The sequence below is a fragment of the Lepisma saccharinum genome, chromosome 23, assembly GCF_977018435.1.
Source record: "Lepisma saccharinum chromosome 23, izLepSacc3.1, whole genome shotgun sequence".
In the NCBI taxonomy this organism is placed as follows: domain Eukaryota; kingdom Metazoa; phylum Arthropoda; class Insecta; order Zygentoma; family Lepismatidae; genus Lepisma; species Lepisma saccharinum.
Genome location: NC_139251.1, coordinates 23,336,909 through 23,353,966, shown reverse-complemented (window position 1 = coordinate 23,353,966; position 17,058 = coordinate 23,336,909). Strand labels below are relative to the sequence as shown.

The 17,058-nt window shown below is 37.1% G+C and overlaps 1 protein-coding gene across 4 annotated transcripts in view; it reads right to left on the bottom strand.

Annotated features, from left to right (window-relative positions):
• Positions 1 to 17,058, bottom strand: part of C3G (C3G guanyl-nucleotide exchange factor) — a 125,242-nt gene that overhangs the window by 88,451 nt on the left and 19,733 nt on the right. Inside the window, exon 1 of one of the 4 annotated variants that reach the window (XM_083144537.1) lies at positions 8,626 to 8,658. The exons of the other annotated variants lie outside the window; for them this stretch is intronic. The gene's annotated coding sequence lies outside the window, so the exon portion shown is untranslated. Of the gene's footprint in view, positions 1 to 8,625; positions 8,659 to 17,058 lie in introns of those variants that run through there. 4 annotated transcript variants of the gene reach the window in all.

Genomic DNA, 17,058 nt, shown 5'->3' with positions numbered 1-17,058 from the left:
GTCTATAATATAATAAAAAATGTTTCCTGATTAGATTAAATTGCGTTATTTTGGTAAAAATAAGCATACACTTGTAAAATAATAAGTTGAAAGTTAAAAAAATATCTCTGAGAGTCTAAAACATTATAAAAATGTTTCCTGAATAGATTAAATTGCGTTATTTTGGTAAAAATAAGCATAAACTTGTAAAATAATAAGTTAGAAGTTGAAAAAATATCACTGTGAGTCTAAAACATAATAAATAATGTTGCCTGAATAGATGAAATTGTGTTGTCTGAGTAAAATACATAAAAACTTGTAAAATATTTGACATAAAATCAAAGTTTGGTAACAAATAAACTCAATATTATGTTAAGAACACGAAGTAATATAAATTTACTAACTAAATCAATAATCAAAGGGTCCTAGGTTCGTTATTCCGTGATAAAAGCAAATAGTGAAAACTTTAGACCCCGTCCCAGATAGCTCTCCCTTCTTCCTAGTGCCGATAAAAAAACCCTTACGCTTCGTTCTCCTTGTTCAAAGTAAAGTTCTCGCTCCAATCTAATTGGGTATCCCAAAATCCTTTATTTCTTGTGTTCTCGGTAACCTTGTGCTACGAAACCTGTTCTGACATGCAAATGTTCTACCCTAAAACCTGCGCTACAGCATCCTGTTGGGGCAACCCTGAGCGGAATATTAATTGGCGGCGGAAACCGGTTCTACAAGCGACGCATAGATTCAGGAATTTGACCTTGACCGCGCAGTCCCAGACATCCTTTGGTGTCTGGTTCAATCCCTCCCCTGCCCTACGGCGTTGCATACCTTTCTCCTATTATTGCGTTCTAGATGACCTTGGAAAAACCGGTTCTGATTGGTCAATCGGGTTCTTTCTTTGTTCTGACGTCATTTGACCTTGCCGCACATCCCCCAAATTCCTTTCTCGTCTACCTGCGCGGAGTTCACAGTCTTCTGTCTGGCATCAGACTCAGCTCACAAGTTATACATAGTTCGTCTCCGCTCAATATCTTATGCCATTTATTATTATTCCTTAGTGCACTATAATTATTATGCGTACTTATCGTGGGTTCGAGTACCGGGACCATCCTAAATAGTTTGAGAGTTTGAGATAATGTTTAAAGTCCACTTTATGCACAGTAAGGCTAATCGGGACTGGACCTACAGTTTAAAGTGGGATCCGAACCACTATGTGCCTCCACCGGGTATCGAACCCGGGACCCCTTGATACCATCCTAAATCGTAATTGGACCTGTACCTACACCTATTACCACCATTCATAGCGTTTCATAAACCCTAAACTCTTATTTTCAATATTATAAACATTAATATTATCGTTTCATACATTACATACTTTGCAGTAATAAACATAAAATCATATGCATAGCGTTTAATAACACTAATTACCTTCTATTTACATATTTTTCATAAAATGAAAAATTAAACATTCATAAAAGTTAAAAATATGCAAATACATCAATGTAAATTTTTCTAATGTTATGCAAATTTATTCAAATTATGCAAATTAATTGCTGATAATATGCAAATTTATTCAAATTATGCAAATTAGTTCTTAATGATATGCAGATACATAAATATAAATTATTCTAATGATATGCAAATTTATTCAAATTATGCAAATTAGTTCTTAATTATATACACATTAATGACCACCCATGCACTAATTGCCACTGGCGCAGATAACCTCTACTTAGGTTGATAAGATTAATATGTCTATTATTAATAATAATGTAATTAACAATAATATAATAATTATTATTACATGAACAGGTACAAAGATTATGTAAGAAATATACCAGCACCTATTCTTTATCTAGCTTCTTTCTAGTTAGCATATATGATATTTCATGAGTGTGATTTCTCTGTGCCGTTGGCATGTCTAAGTGGCTTCGCTGAAGACACCGAATTCTGGAGAGCTTAACTACATGTAAGCTACATAATGAATGCATAATGTTGTATCTCTATTGTTATACCATCGTTTTACATATTAATGTAATAATACAATATTAATTTATATATTATGAATAGACCTAAAAATGATATTAAGGTATTAATTTATACATTTATATTATTATTGCAATTTCTGAAACATTTAGTTCGGATCCTCCAAATATATTTGTAGATATATGTCTGGTAACAACCCGTATCTGTTGTGTAGAGTAAGTGTAGTGAACAATTGTGTTCGAGAAGAATAGGGTTTAGCAATCGAGACCAAGAATTAGACAGGCATTGCAAGTCAAGACTGAGAATAAGACAACACGAGACGAAACTGAAAAGTGTCGACTCCTCTCGGAACCACCCATAAACGCCTAGCGATCAATTTCTCTGCAGAATTTCCAACTGACGTCCTGCACTCCTTGCGTCGGATCTATTCGCGTAAAGCGTGATCCACACGTAATGTTTTGCAGTCAGTCTTGCATGACGATGCCACGGATCAAACAAAACATTATGTGTGGACGGCAAGTTGGACGTCTTGCATGAACTGAATGAGGTTTGACGACAGCTCTAAAGACTTGATTGATTTGTTGTTTTAAGTCCATTTTATGCACAGAAAAGCTAATCAGGACTGGACCTACAGTTTAAAGTGAAATCCGAACCACTATGTGCCTCCAAGGTGACGACGCTACCACTGTGTCATCAAACAAAAAGGTCAAACTTCGCATAATTTTGCGGCGCGTCTCGTTAATGTTGGATGAGTAATTTCTTGTTTTTTTTTTCAATTTCTGGGATTACTAGCGTTAATAATTTGCAGTAGGTATCCACACGTAATTAATTATGCCTATGCTTATTGTTTCTGCCGTAATTCACGGGGCAAATTGAATCGAGACCACAGTGAGCAATGCGTGTTTCTTGTTGTTTTTTTTCACCGTGCACGCTTACTTGTCAATAATGCTTCATCAATGGTGTTTTGGGAACGACGGAAGAAAAGACTGAGATAAAGCATGAATAGCCTAGCCACGTGTTTTGCGTCAGTCTTATCTGTCAAACTTACCTTATCTTGCAAGACTGGCGACAAAACATTACGTGTAGACCAGGCTTAAGTAGAAAATTTGAAGAAAAAGCAAAAGTTGCACAACTGCTTGTCGCTAATCAGCGACGGCAAGGCTTAACGCAGCTGGAGAACACACATCGCCACTCCGCTGAGCTTCAAGGGCATTTCTTACATAACATGGTTAACGTCCCTATCGTAACTCACTTTTACTGCAACGTAATCACGAGGACAAGTTACCGGACAGCGCTCAAGTGGAACGCACAGCACTCCTTACATCCACTCCTCGATAACTTCACGGTCGCATTCGGATCATACATGCACGTCCGATGATACCGTTTGGAATTGAGGATACGGCCAACAATGATCTTCGGTGGAGAAAGGAGCGGTGGGAACAAGTTTTGTAAATCGCTCTATCTGGATATCGGATGTCACATCGCCTGTTAAGCTTTTAATTAAATTACAACGGGTGCATCAACACGGAGGTTACTTGCACTAACTCTGGTATTCCTAGAAGTCTTGCCAATTTTCAATAATAAAATGCCGGGAGACTAAGGCCTTCAAACCTTTTAGATTAAAATGCTCTGGAATGTTAATGTCCTGTTGTTTGTTTGTGGCCTTGCTACTGTGAATACAAAATTCAATCAACTTGATCAAAACAACCTAGCAACCACAATTTTTAGGTAGACAAAACAAATTAGTATACAGATACATAGACTCTTCTGAAGCCCTTATACTATAACAAAATTATTCAAAATGAAATACCATAAAAACATAATAAAATTACTAAATTCGTCATTCTGGGAGATAACAGTTTGTCACGGAGACAGCTTAAGCTTATTTCTTCCTTTCTGTAATCATTGTTAATACGAACGTAGAATTTTTATTTCACAAATCAACTAATGCTATCATCTTATAATCGAAGGGTCCTGGGTTGTTTCCCGGTTGAGATTTATATTGTACCGTGGACCGGATTCATCGTTGAAAGTTCAGTCATGATTAGTTTATCAGACCACAAATTAGACCTAGAATGAACCTTTGTAATCGTCTTGATGATGTGAATATTTTATATAAATAAGGCTCTTTTTAACGTCTCAAAAACTCTGCATACTTCCAATGTCACGTCTTATGATACGCTTATAGCATATTCTGTGCCCCTGAAAAAATCTAGATCCGCGTATGTCTGTGGGGTCCTGAAATATGTGTTTGCCGTTGTCCGTTCATCCATTTCACCGTATCATCATTCATCCTCATCTTTGCGATTAGCCAAAAGTGGGAAAAAAGAGAAGTAAAAATAAAACAAATCAAACCAATCACAGCAGATTTCAGAACGAGCCCCCTCTCCTGTTTTCCTCGAGAAAGGCACTTACACAAGACAACCGCGGAATACTTCAACATTTAATGGTCCAGGAAGAGCTTCCTGTTTATCAAGTAAACAGCGACATAAACACATCATTCTGCGTCGTTAGTTAACCTACAAAAATGCACAATCTCCGAATGCTAATTCTTTTATTATGCTATCGACTATTTTACTACCGACCATAGTACACACACAGCGTCCTTAGTACGAGCATATGGAAAACTAAGAGAATTTCAAAAGTCAGGAAATGATCAGAAATACTACTGGAAAGTAGACATTTTACGATACCAGATGTATGGAATTGATCCCAACTGAAATACAAACGGGAAGATCAAAAAAATCCACAGTAGGTACCAAACCAATGTTGTACTTCCAAAAGATTGATTGAATTTGACATTGAGGGTGCGTCAGCTGTAAGGCTATATTGCACCCATCACATTATACGGGGTCCAGCACTTACCACAACTACAATATACATGTAACTAATGCAACATAACTATAATGTCGGACGACTAAAATAGTCTCACTTGTGTTAAAAGCTGAGGCTGTAAAGGGGGCACTCAGCACACAAGGATAAAACACAGGGCAGCGCGCGCACGCAGCCCTAGAGGATTCTACTAGCCGTTATGTACAGAACCCAGAGCCTCGTTAGTCTGCAAAATGCAGTCCAGTCCGGGGAGTACTACGTGGAAATGAGGTTGGCATTTGAGTGTACTACATGGAAGGATCACCCCTTACACCCCGTAATAATTGAGAAGAGGGATTATATGTTTTCATCAGTGTTCGGTAAGTTACTTTCGAACTAGGTCCGAAAGATTCTAGCTTCGAAGCTCATAACGTTGATACCGCCAAATCTCAAACAACTAATGTCGTAAACTAAAGAAAATAAAGACTGATACTAGAAAGCCAGGCAGTGGCGACTCTAAGACACGAGGGGGTGGAGGTCGCAAACCTAACTCTGGTAAACATTCCGAAAAAAGTCCAATGCGGGAAAAGATGGTAAAATATAGGATTGACTATAAAATCCCTCCCCCGCCTTCGCACGCTACTGGACAGAGGTCCTAGGTTCGAATCCTGGGCAAGGTTTTGCTTGTTCCACCATGCATTTTGATAGTTCACCATTCAACCTCATCGTCGCGATTAACCAGAGCGACGTAGAATAGCCGAAACACAAGGTAATTACATAAACAATTCTTCCTACAACAGAATACTTTCTGATGTTGGACTAGAAAATGTAAAACTAGTTTTTTTCTTTTATCAGGACAGGTGGTGATAACGTAGCTTGCTGTATTCGAGTAAGTGCAAAATAAGTTAAAGGTTATAGTGTTCGTAACTGATTAACGCAAGCACAACTACCTATTCTAACAAATTCAGATTTGAAGGTGTTTTCTAGTTCTTGCTTTTCAAGCGATGAAAATACTTTTGATGCCATTTCTACACTTGCTCGTATCTGTATATTATCGTTTAGACAGATGCCACACCTTGGAAAGCACCAAATTACAGATACACTGATACAAAAGTTGTTTTCAAGTGTGTTTACATTACCGACAGGTTTCTTCAGAACTGATAACACGAATGACGTCAATTTTGCTTACTTTATGTACTGCATTTTTCGATACGGCTAAAAAATATACATAATCGAAATCCACTTAACCCATATGAATAGAGCAGTCATCCCCAAAGCGTAGTGTCGTTCTGTAATGAATAGGATTCAAGATTCGATCCCCGGTGGAGGGACACAGTAATTCGGTTCTCATTGTAGACTGTAAGTCCAGTCCTGATAATCCTATCTGTGCATAAAGTGGACATAAAACAAACTTCTAACTTGAATACATTGACAGAGGGGCAAGCACAGTGTTGTACCTTAGGCCACATAGGAATTTACAGCACACGTTGCATATATGACAGCAGTGATCAGAACGCTACATTTTAAAAGTAGCTTCGCTACAGCTACAGCTACATTTATCAAAAAGTAGGTCGCTACGCTACTCCTCTTCGCTACTTCACTACTTTTGCGCTACTTCTGCATAAAAAATTTAAACAACCATATGTATATTCAAAAGAAGCCCATAGTACATATGATAGTTGTACATGCTGAAAAATAGATTCTGTTATTTATTATCATGATTACCTTCATTCGATAATTTTGATATCAGTGTTACTTCAGTTCCTTATTTTTACTATAGTGTTTGAGAATAACGTACCTATGTAAGTGGCATATCAATTCAAATTTGATATATGAGTATTGCAATTAGGATGATACCCAAATTAATGATTACAACTATACACAAATAAAATTTGGTATGATTATTTACATTTATATATCAACACATTTTCCTTGAGAATAAATATTGAGTTAAGTCACATAGTGGTTCGGAAGCAGTCTCGATTAGCATAAGGTGGACTGAAAATAAAAACTAGGAAAGACGCCCGGAGGATGGGATCCTCCTGCTCCTCCATTCCCTACACTACTCATCATTCATTCATCATTCTTCCTCATTCTCAGAATTAGCCAAAAGTGGCAGAAAGCTACTCTAGACAAGAGAATTACTAAATAAAACACCATCCTCATTGTCGTGATCAGCGAAACAGAAATATATTGAGGAAACGGACGTGTAAATCTGAGTGTTCTAACACGTCGTAATTTGAAAATTTGTGAACAAATATTATGACGAAAGTAATTGTAATTCCAGGAAGTGTAGGACTATCGTTCTTGTAGCAATCATTTCTTGCTTGTGAGATCCTGTATCCAGACAATGACCAATGCTGTTAACGTACTGAGCCATTGATTGCTGACACTATTACTTTGTCATTGTAGTGGAGAATGGATCGCTCGTTTTTGCACTACAACTTGCGTTTTACCCAGTAATTAATGACATTTTGCTGTCTCTTACCACATGGATATCCACACGAGGTGCATTCAAAAAGTATTGAATATATTCAATTTACTTCATCAAAATAAGAAGCAATAATGCAAACGAGGTATTTCTTTCCAGAGGTGCAGCAAAGGAGGTATGTTTCTCCCCAAAATAGCGATGCAGCTCAACAAACATAGCTGTTAGCCGAAATATATTAATATATTTCAGTTAGTTATCTGGATTATTAGAATTATTCTAATACTAATTAAATAAATTACGCAGATATCTATAATCTGTGATATCAAGGTATTTGCAATCTAGATTATTCGTATTTCCATGTAATAGACTGTCTTTATGAACCCCCTGCAAAAGTATGTTATTGTCGATATTTTTACGCTGTTGCCACATTGAAAATTTACCTCAAAATACTGAGAAGAACTGTAGCTGTAGCGAAAGCTTCGCTACAACTACAGGAATGTTGTAGCTAGCTACAGTAGCGCCGCTACAAGTAGCACGCTACCACGAACTACCAATTGACTTTCAATGGGATTGTTATAACCCAGAAGGATCCACGACGGTAGAATTTGGCTGGGATATAGACAGGGGCGCACCGAAGGAGGGGGGGTGCAAAATCCCCCATGTGGACTTTTATGAAGAAAATAGAACACAATAATTAATTCGCTCCAATTCATAAATGTATTCAACAATTCGTTTTAGCAAAATTTTCTGCATTCTTGCCTAAAAATGCCTATTTGTGTTTCTTTTCGCTTGTTCTCGCTTTCCTTCATGAGTCTTTATAGTAGAAGGTAATCTTGTGTTCTGTGTCTTTTTACCACTTTCATCAAGACATTCGTCGCGATTAGCCGAAGCAACAGGAAATATAACGATGTGAAAAACAACACTTCTGTAGGAGTCCCATCCTCCGCATATCTCCACTACGAAATACGGTTCTAGCTGAAAATCTGAATTTGAAATGTATCATTGCTGAATGATTTGCCTATGAATTGATTGCTTGGGTACGTTTCACTTCGCAATTCTTCCACGTTTGACTAATCGCGAAGATGGTAAAACTGATGATGGGACACTTACAAATAACACCCATGCCCAGGCCGATAAATCGAACCCGTCGTAGCGTGCAATGCTAACCACTCCGCCACGGAGGTTGGCAATTTCCCTATGAAGATCTTCACATTACTTTGAATATTGATTCCTGCTGGACTGACCATATTCTCCTCAAAGTTGACTGGTAATTACATCCTTCTGATCCATACAGCAATCTGTTCGCAAGAATAATATACTAATCTATAATGATAAGTAGTGAAATACCAAGAACTCATATCTAATTTCAAAAAACAAATAAATCTGAGTGAAAAAACAGAAAGGTTAATAAAGAAACTTACCACGTATCGTCTAAAATGTCCAAGGCATAGGAAAACAAATTTCACCTATCACCAAGTACAGTATAAAGTTACAACCGGAAATACAGTAACATTGTAAGCAAAAATATTCGAAGACTGAATATAAAGTTTAGCACCAAATGCACCCACCCAACTGCTAGTATAAGACTACTAGCACTGGTAGAGTGCCACACACGTAAATTTGCCGTTGCGTAGAAACGAATTTTCGTTTCGTCTCCCTCTCTCTTAGCATCACGTGTTCTACCCTGCTCGAAAACCTTCGCTATTGTTGCCATATTGTCATTCCATTCCTGGACACACTCGCGCAAACTTCATTGAAAACAATTGAACAGCGCTCCAGCTCGCGGTTCCCACCGGTCAGCAGGGACGGCAATGTGGCAATATAGCACGGCGTAGTCGTTGCTTCTTTTATGCAGTGCATGTTCATTGGCTAGCTAGTAACTAGTGTTGCCAACTGTAATAATGAAGCACTATTTCTGTCACGGAAGGGGAAAGCAGGTAAAGTGGCGGTGAGTTTTGTTGGATTGGAAGCACCATATTTTTATTTTATACTAAGTATTTGACCGGTTTGACGTTGTGTGCGTGTATTGCGTGTGTGTATGTAAAAGTGTGTGTTTGCTAATGAACGTTAAATTCCATAATGCCTCCAGTTCTGTCGAAGTTGAAATCAAAAACCTTGCATAGCCAAGCTCGGGAAATTCTAAGCAATTCAACTCTGGCTCCGGCAGGTGTTCTTGTAGAAATTGCATAGAGGAGGCTGTCATTTTTGCTGCTTAATGCGATACATATTGTTTTCTGTGTTAAAATTGCCATGCTTTGATGGGTGACCAAGTTCATAGCAGGGCCGGCGGAAGGGGAGGGCGAACCGAGCGGCAAAATTTGAAGAGAAGAAAAAAATAAGCCTATTGAAAACTGTGATCGAGCGAGATATTCTTTTGCGCTGAATAGTATTGAAATAGCATAAGAAGTCTCATTATTTATTTTATATTTGATGTTTTAGTTAGGAATATATTGATTTTCAATTTTCCGTTGCTGCGTAATGACCGGGGGGGGGGGTCGAAATAGAGCGGCATCTACTGCCACCTCCCAGGGAGGCAAAATGACTAGCGCCGGCCCTGGTTCATAACAAAAGAAAAAGCCGCGCAGCTTATCATCTAGTGGCAGTATATGTACTTGTTATTGTTGTCGAAGCCGGCATCCTTTGTAAATGTACAACAAAGGCAACCGACTGTCACAGATCTCAGAGAGGAAATAATAATACTGTTTGAGGAGGAGTGTTATGGTGCAATTGTAGCGGTTTAACACGTTGGCATGTTATTATCTGCCGTTGCAGTTCCATACCAGTGTATACGGGTTTTGGGAGTGAAAAGTTAGAACGCCACCAGTGCATTAATGCAATGAAAAATAATATATACGTATATATTTTTTTTTATTTTGTTTGAAATCACTCAAATAAGGAATCGTATGAAGAAGTCTTCTTTGCAGAATTTTTGGTAATTGTACTTATGTGTTAGTTCATATTTTGCGAATTTTTAGTCCATATGTATGTAGCTACATACAAAGCCACTTGTTAGTACATATTAATCCTAGTCCTGGTATAATGCATGACGTTTAAAACTCAACGTTAGATAGACCTGAATTCTCTAATTTTATTGTTGTACGTAACAGCTGTGCATCGGCGCACCGCAGCGATTTTTCTATCTGCTCCATTAGCAACACTGCTTCTTTAGTTCTGTCGCGCATTGCACGGCAGAATTATCTGCGCTGGACTCTAAGATCTTATCACGAAAAATAAATCCAAGAGAGTTGCACTTTGGCTATGTTATCAACACAGTGAACACACATGTATAAGTACATTCCTCAAACCTTCTTTTTTTCCTTTGCGCATATCAAACATTATAACTTTAACGGAAAAACAAACTGATTATGTGGGTTTTATACGGATTAATGAAGACCACACAATGAAATTTAAAAAATACCACAAATATTTGGTACAAACCAAGGCTACATGGCTATAGAGTTTCTGACACTGAGTTACTCAAGCCTTTAGAGCAGTGATTCCCAACCAGGGTGCCGCGAGTTAGGGGTAAACGAAAAAAACGAAAATATATATATACATATATTATTAGGAAGTTCACCAAGAGTGAGGCATCGGTGGCTGCTTTTTGGCTTGGACTGGCAGAGGGAGTATCCTAACCTAGTGAACAAAACAATGAACGTAGTTTTGCCCTTTTCAACTTCATATTATTTACGAGCAAGCCTTCTCTGCTATGGCGACAATAGAATCCAAAGCAAGAAATACACTGCATAACCTTGAGGATGATATGTCGTGTTTCGTTGTCAACTGGAATAATATTGGGACTGGAGTAGGTATTTATTTGACAATAAATTTAACTTGCTCCTGATAATAAATTCCACTTCGATATAAACTTTTTTAAAAAAAAATCTAACAATGGTGCCCCAAGATTTTAATCTTATTTACAAGGGTGCTAAAAACGTAAAAAGGTTGGGAATCCAATTCTTATTTCAAATACTTGCTCCCACAGACACCGAAACAGGAAACAATCCTATGCGCTTATACGAAGTGTTTGTATTTGGTACTGGCGATTTTAGAGACGAAATCCTCTTATTGGTTGATTCTTTAGCTTCAATGCATTAAGCTCTCACTGTCTAAAACGAACTGCACAAATATAGTTCTGTTTAAGTCCACTTGATGCTCTGATAGTGAATGATGGTGGATAATTTTGGTATACTATCTTACAACTTGAGTGTATCCAAAGCCCGAAAGGAAGTGTTTGGACCTTGAGCACTGAGATGGGTGGTATATAGCGGCTTCAAATTAAGTACTGCATTCTGCTGAGTGTGAAACCTAGGGACATATAAGTGTTTAGAAATCACAAAAAAATGTTCATTAAATTCAACAACCATACTGTCCTCTCACTCATTATAATTTCAAAAAAATCAGTTTAATACCCTATTTATGTTCTTATGAATTTTTAAGCCGTGTAGAATACATATGCGTACAAATTACCTCATCAATTCATAATGTTTCATTATATTAAGTAATATTATTCCACGTATGTTCCTTGTCCAAGCGTGCATGAAACACAATGTAACATAACTGCTGTCGTGCTCTTTTCCTTTACCATATAAAGCGAGCGGTTTTCTCAATCCAGTGAATCTAACTGGAGTGCGGTACTTTCAGTTCTGGGGGATATTACTTTCACAAATGTTAGTAACCAGCGTCCGTGCCTTCCCTCAAGTAAATAACATTTAGTGTCAATATGTTATGTACCGATGAAGTAGTTCCTAATGGCCGGGATTCAACTTTCTCTAACAGGGGTCCCGGTTCGAATCCAAGCATGGTCATATGGGTATTTGCGAATGTCCCTTCATCAATTTCATTATATCATCACTAATCCACATCTTCGCGATTAGCCAAAAGTGACGGAAAAGCGACGAAGTAAAATAAAACTAAATTAACAGATCAAATTCCTCTAAGCCAAAGATTTTAAAATTCTGCCCATTATTATTTTGTCCCGTATACCGTAGCCGTGCGATCTAAGGCGTCAGGCTTGGGGTTCGAGTCTCCTGGGGAGAAAGCGTAACAACTTTTCTCCTGAGATTTCGTCCAGTGTATGGAACCAGTGGCCACCCACCATCGTGAGGAAATCACCACATATTAATACATTATGAAATTATATCTCAAACGTTTGCACATCGTTAGCACATGAAAGCACATTATTTATTTTAATAAGCACACAAATATTAATCAAGATATTAATGAGTTTATTGTGGCGATTCTGGCTTGATATCAAGGTACAATCGCCACGTGTGCTAACGAATGCCAAAAAGATAGCACAATTTAGTTGCTCAAAATTTATTTTTTGATTTGTGGCGATTTTATCTTCATATCAAACCACAATAAACTCATTAATATCTTGATTAATATTTGTGTGCTTATTAAAATAAATAGTGTGTTTTCATGTGCTAACGATGTGCAAACGTCTGAGATATAATTTATTAATATCTGGCGATTTCCACTTGACATACGTAGGAAATTGGGAAGCTACGAATGAGTAGCGTAACCCGGTCATGGAAACATACAAGCACGATTGGGGGTATTGACCACGCGTCAGCCAATGAAAAATGTCCTGCGCGAGTTTAGCTGTCTTCTGCACTCACACATAAGAAGCATGTATTTCGTTTCCATTGTACACTTCGCAACATCTTATTTGACCGCCCTGAAAAATTTCAAAGTCCGGAATTCGTAAATTTGGCAGCATAGCGCTTCAGAGCCAACTAAGAGTAGCCAACTTTGCAACATTTCTTCTTCCTGAATGAAAACGCTCGTGATTTTTTTCATTCTTTCACATTCCATAAAGAAAAGATACCCTAAAGCAGTAATAAAATATATGAGTAGACAAAAAATTGTTATGTAGAAATACGAATGTTGAAAATATTTCAAGATTCTTCGTTCTGAATTTGAAAATAGGAAAATGTATGTGCATTGTGAAACACTGAACAGGTTCTCATCCATCTGGAAAGAATTGCGGTCACATTTGAATGCAAGAAGGCAAATTTATGATGATTTTATGCGAAATGTTTAGTAAAGATACCTTGCACAACACCAAACGATTCTGCAAAGTGTGTCTTTTCCTTGTTTCTTGGCGAAAAATGGTACAATGTTGCTTCAACTGAGATTAACGTGTTTTACTGAGATTTCTGTTAGCAATCTCCTGGAGTAGTTGGTTAGATGACAGCACTTTCGTTTTTTTACTGTTTTCGTCAAGATGGAAACATCGTAGGTTCAAATCCCACGCTGTCCTTATTATTTTTTCCTTTTTATTTACCGATTACGAAGTGTTCTAATAACGTAATATAATATTATATGATATTACTGTAAATATTTATGCGATGCATTCTCAGTGGCGGCGATTGGGTTTCAAAACTGATGGGGCAAGGTGGGGGAGGGGGAGGGCAAGGACAGTTTCTTTCCCTTGGTAGATAATGTTTAGCATAGTGCTGGGTCATCTGCCCCTCCACACTCCATAATCGTCGCCACTGCGCAGGCCTCAAATAATGCTTCTACTAATGTTTTTAATCTTTCAGTGATTGGCAGGATTTTAGGAAATACTTTTCCTTTCATTCAGCTGTTATAAGTTAACACATATTAAGAACTTTCATGTAAACTTTCTGCATCCGGAAATGCTGGACATAAATCGCATAAATATCAACGGAAATATCCAAGAAACGTAGATAAGCATTCTCGTCCAAAGCCGTTTACTTACCAAAAAAGATTTTGCAAAGAAGTAGGTTTCAACCCATGACCTTCCATTCCATAAGCAAACGATCCCCCTACACCGCACGGTTCACGTTATTTTATGCACTCGGTTCGGATCCCACTTTAAACTTTAGGTCCAGTTGGCATAAAGTTGACTTATAACACTAAATCAACCAATTCATCTCCTTTCAGAGTGGGCCTTCTATGATACTGTAGTCGGCCAGCATCCGAAAATACAGTTCTGCTTCGCCAATACCAGAGTGTAATTGCATTTAATATTGAGACTAATTTTACTTTAAAACTACAGATTAAAGCGATAGTAGGGTCCAGAAAAAGAATCTCAAAGTAGATCTTCACACAAAGTATTTTAATCCATTGCCAAACATTTCAGTTAAGAATAATATTATGATTTTTCCATTGACCGTATTTTCGATTCATGGTGAATTTGCTAAAAGGACCATGTCAAGAAATCTAAATATGTAAGTTTTACTAGTAAATGCATTTAAAATGAACGAAACAACAGGGGAGGAGAAAAATAAACCTCAAAAATAAGTAAAAATGCAACAAAAACTGTTAAAAATACTGACAAATAAACTAAAAGCCAAAAAAGGCCGAAAAATGAAAAAAAATGTAAAATAGAAAGTGTTTTCCGGCTCTAACTGAAGGGAAACGGACATGATATCAGGTTTAGCATTGTTTTTAAGGGTCAGAAAAAAAGTTAATTTTTCATCAACTTCCGGACCCTAATTAGTAATTATGACCATTGAAAAAGTTGGAGATAGCTTACTTAAAATTTTCTTGCTGAGGGATCGTATCGTCCCATATATCCACTTCATAATAAAGAAAAACATCAAGTTCATATTTCGAAAATGACTTGGATTTTTCCACCACGAAAATATGTTTTTCATAGTTTGAAGTTCGTTAGTATTATCTTTCAAGGTTTCCATTCTTTTAATTTCACTAACTAACCAACTAACCCTTTAGCCTTCTCAAACCCGAAGGTTCATGGCTGCGGCAACACAGGCCTTCCATCTGTCCCTATCTTGAGCAAGTTCAATATACTCTTCTCCATCCCTACCGATTTCCTTTAGGTCTATCTCAACGTTGTCCCTCCATCTTCGTCTTGGCCTTCCTACAGGTCTCTTACCATCAGGTTTCCCAACAAGAATCCTGTAAACTCCTCTTTCCTCTCCCATTCGTGCCACATGGCCTGCCCACCTAAGTCTTCTTGATTTAATTATTCTAATAATATCTGGACATGAATACAAATTATGTAGTTTTAAATTATGTAACCTTCTCCACTCACCTGTCTCCTCATCCCTTTTAGGTCCAAATATTTTCCTAAGGATCTTATTTTCAAATACTCTCAATTTATGTTCCTCTTTCAATGTAAGGGACCAAGTTTCACACCCATATAATACTACAGGCAAAATTACCGTTTAGTATATTTTAACTTTTAGTTTCTTAGATATTAAACGAGAAGACAAAAGTTTATGAAGAGAGAAGTAACATGCATTTCCTGAATTAAGCCTACTTTTTATTTCCTCTTTAATATACTTTTCATTTGTTAATATTACTCCTAAGTATTTGAATTTGGAAACTGGTTCAAACGAGTTGTTATCAATAATTAGATTTTGATTATTACCTAACACTTGGTTTCGGCCTGTAAGCATATATTTAGTTTTCTCTTTGTTAACTTCCAAACCTATCTATTTAGCAGTTTTGAAAAATATTTTAGCATTATTTTTAATTGTATTTACATCATCCCCTAATAAGTCTACATCATCTGCACATGCTAACAACTGAGTTATACCATTTAATTTTAGTCTTTCGTTAGTTTCTTTTACCTTCCTAACAGCATATTCTAAGGCAAAATTAAAGAGCAATGGAGATAATGCATCTCCTTGTTTTAACCCATCATGAATTTCACACATATTTTATATTGCATACGTTCCTCTCTCTTTTCATAAACATAACCCACAGCGCTACAGCCCTTGGCTTACCTACCGACTGCTGGTCTCCCTCCCACACTGTTCCGCCGTCACCTGTTATTTAAGTTAATTAGCGATTTACTATTAGTTTTAGACGCATGGTAAGATAGTGGTGAGGGGATTGACAACAGTCATTACGAAGGAACGGACATAAAATTACAAATCTTAGCAATTTGAACTCATTAAACGCTCTCCTACGTTACAGTACTGCACTACATCACTACTTAACATAACTGTATAGTATCCTTTTTTTAGTATATCGAAATCAAATAATCAATATTTTAGGTGTCAAAGAAGAACAAAAGAACAATACATAACTTAAATAACATTACATTTTGCATCCTGAATACATATATGTGATTTGTGAATTAATCATGATGTGTGTGTTAACACAACATATGAACAATAACTAAAGTTTTAACTTTAAATCCTGGAAATCTCCAACTTCTAAGTGGAAATATGACATATAAACATCTTATCCATTTTTTTATATATTCTAATATCAACGGTAACTGTTCAGCAAACAAAGAAATAGAAAAAAAAGAAAGAGGAGAGGGTGGGATTTGAACCCGCGACCTTTCACGCTTGATGAAAAATAAGGATAGCAGTGCCTAACCAACTGCTCTACGTTAACTTAATGATTTTATACCCTTAAAAACATGTTGACGTTTATGAAGACTCCCACCTTCCTGTGTTTCAAGCACATTTTCTCGACACTTCGTGTAAAATATATGTTTTTGAGAACTGCTCGATATTATGCAAGGTATTGTAAATAAAATGTCGCATAAACTCCTCACAAATTTGCTTCTTTCTGCACAAACTTGTTGGCAATTTCCTCCAGGTGGAGAAAAACTCTATTCAGTGTTTCAAACCCCCCAAATTTCAAGTCGAGCAAGCAGAATCGTAAATATCCTTCAAGGTTCTTTTTCCAATTTATTATTTCTGTTTGATTGTGTATTATAATAGCGGTTTATAGTTTCTAAGTTCATGGAAAGTGTTAAATTGAAAACCCATCACCGTAGCGTTTTTCGTCTAGTGGAAGGACCTACTCAAAATTATTTCGGGGCGGTCAAATAAGATGTTGCGAAGTGTACTATACGTATGTGTTGGTTAATTAATAGGGACTCGCCGAGTGTCTGA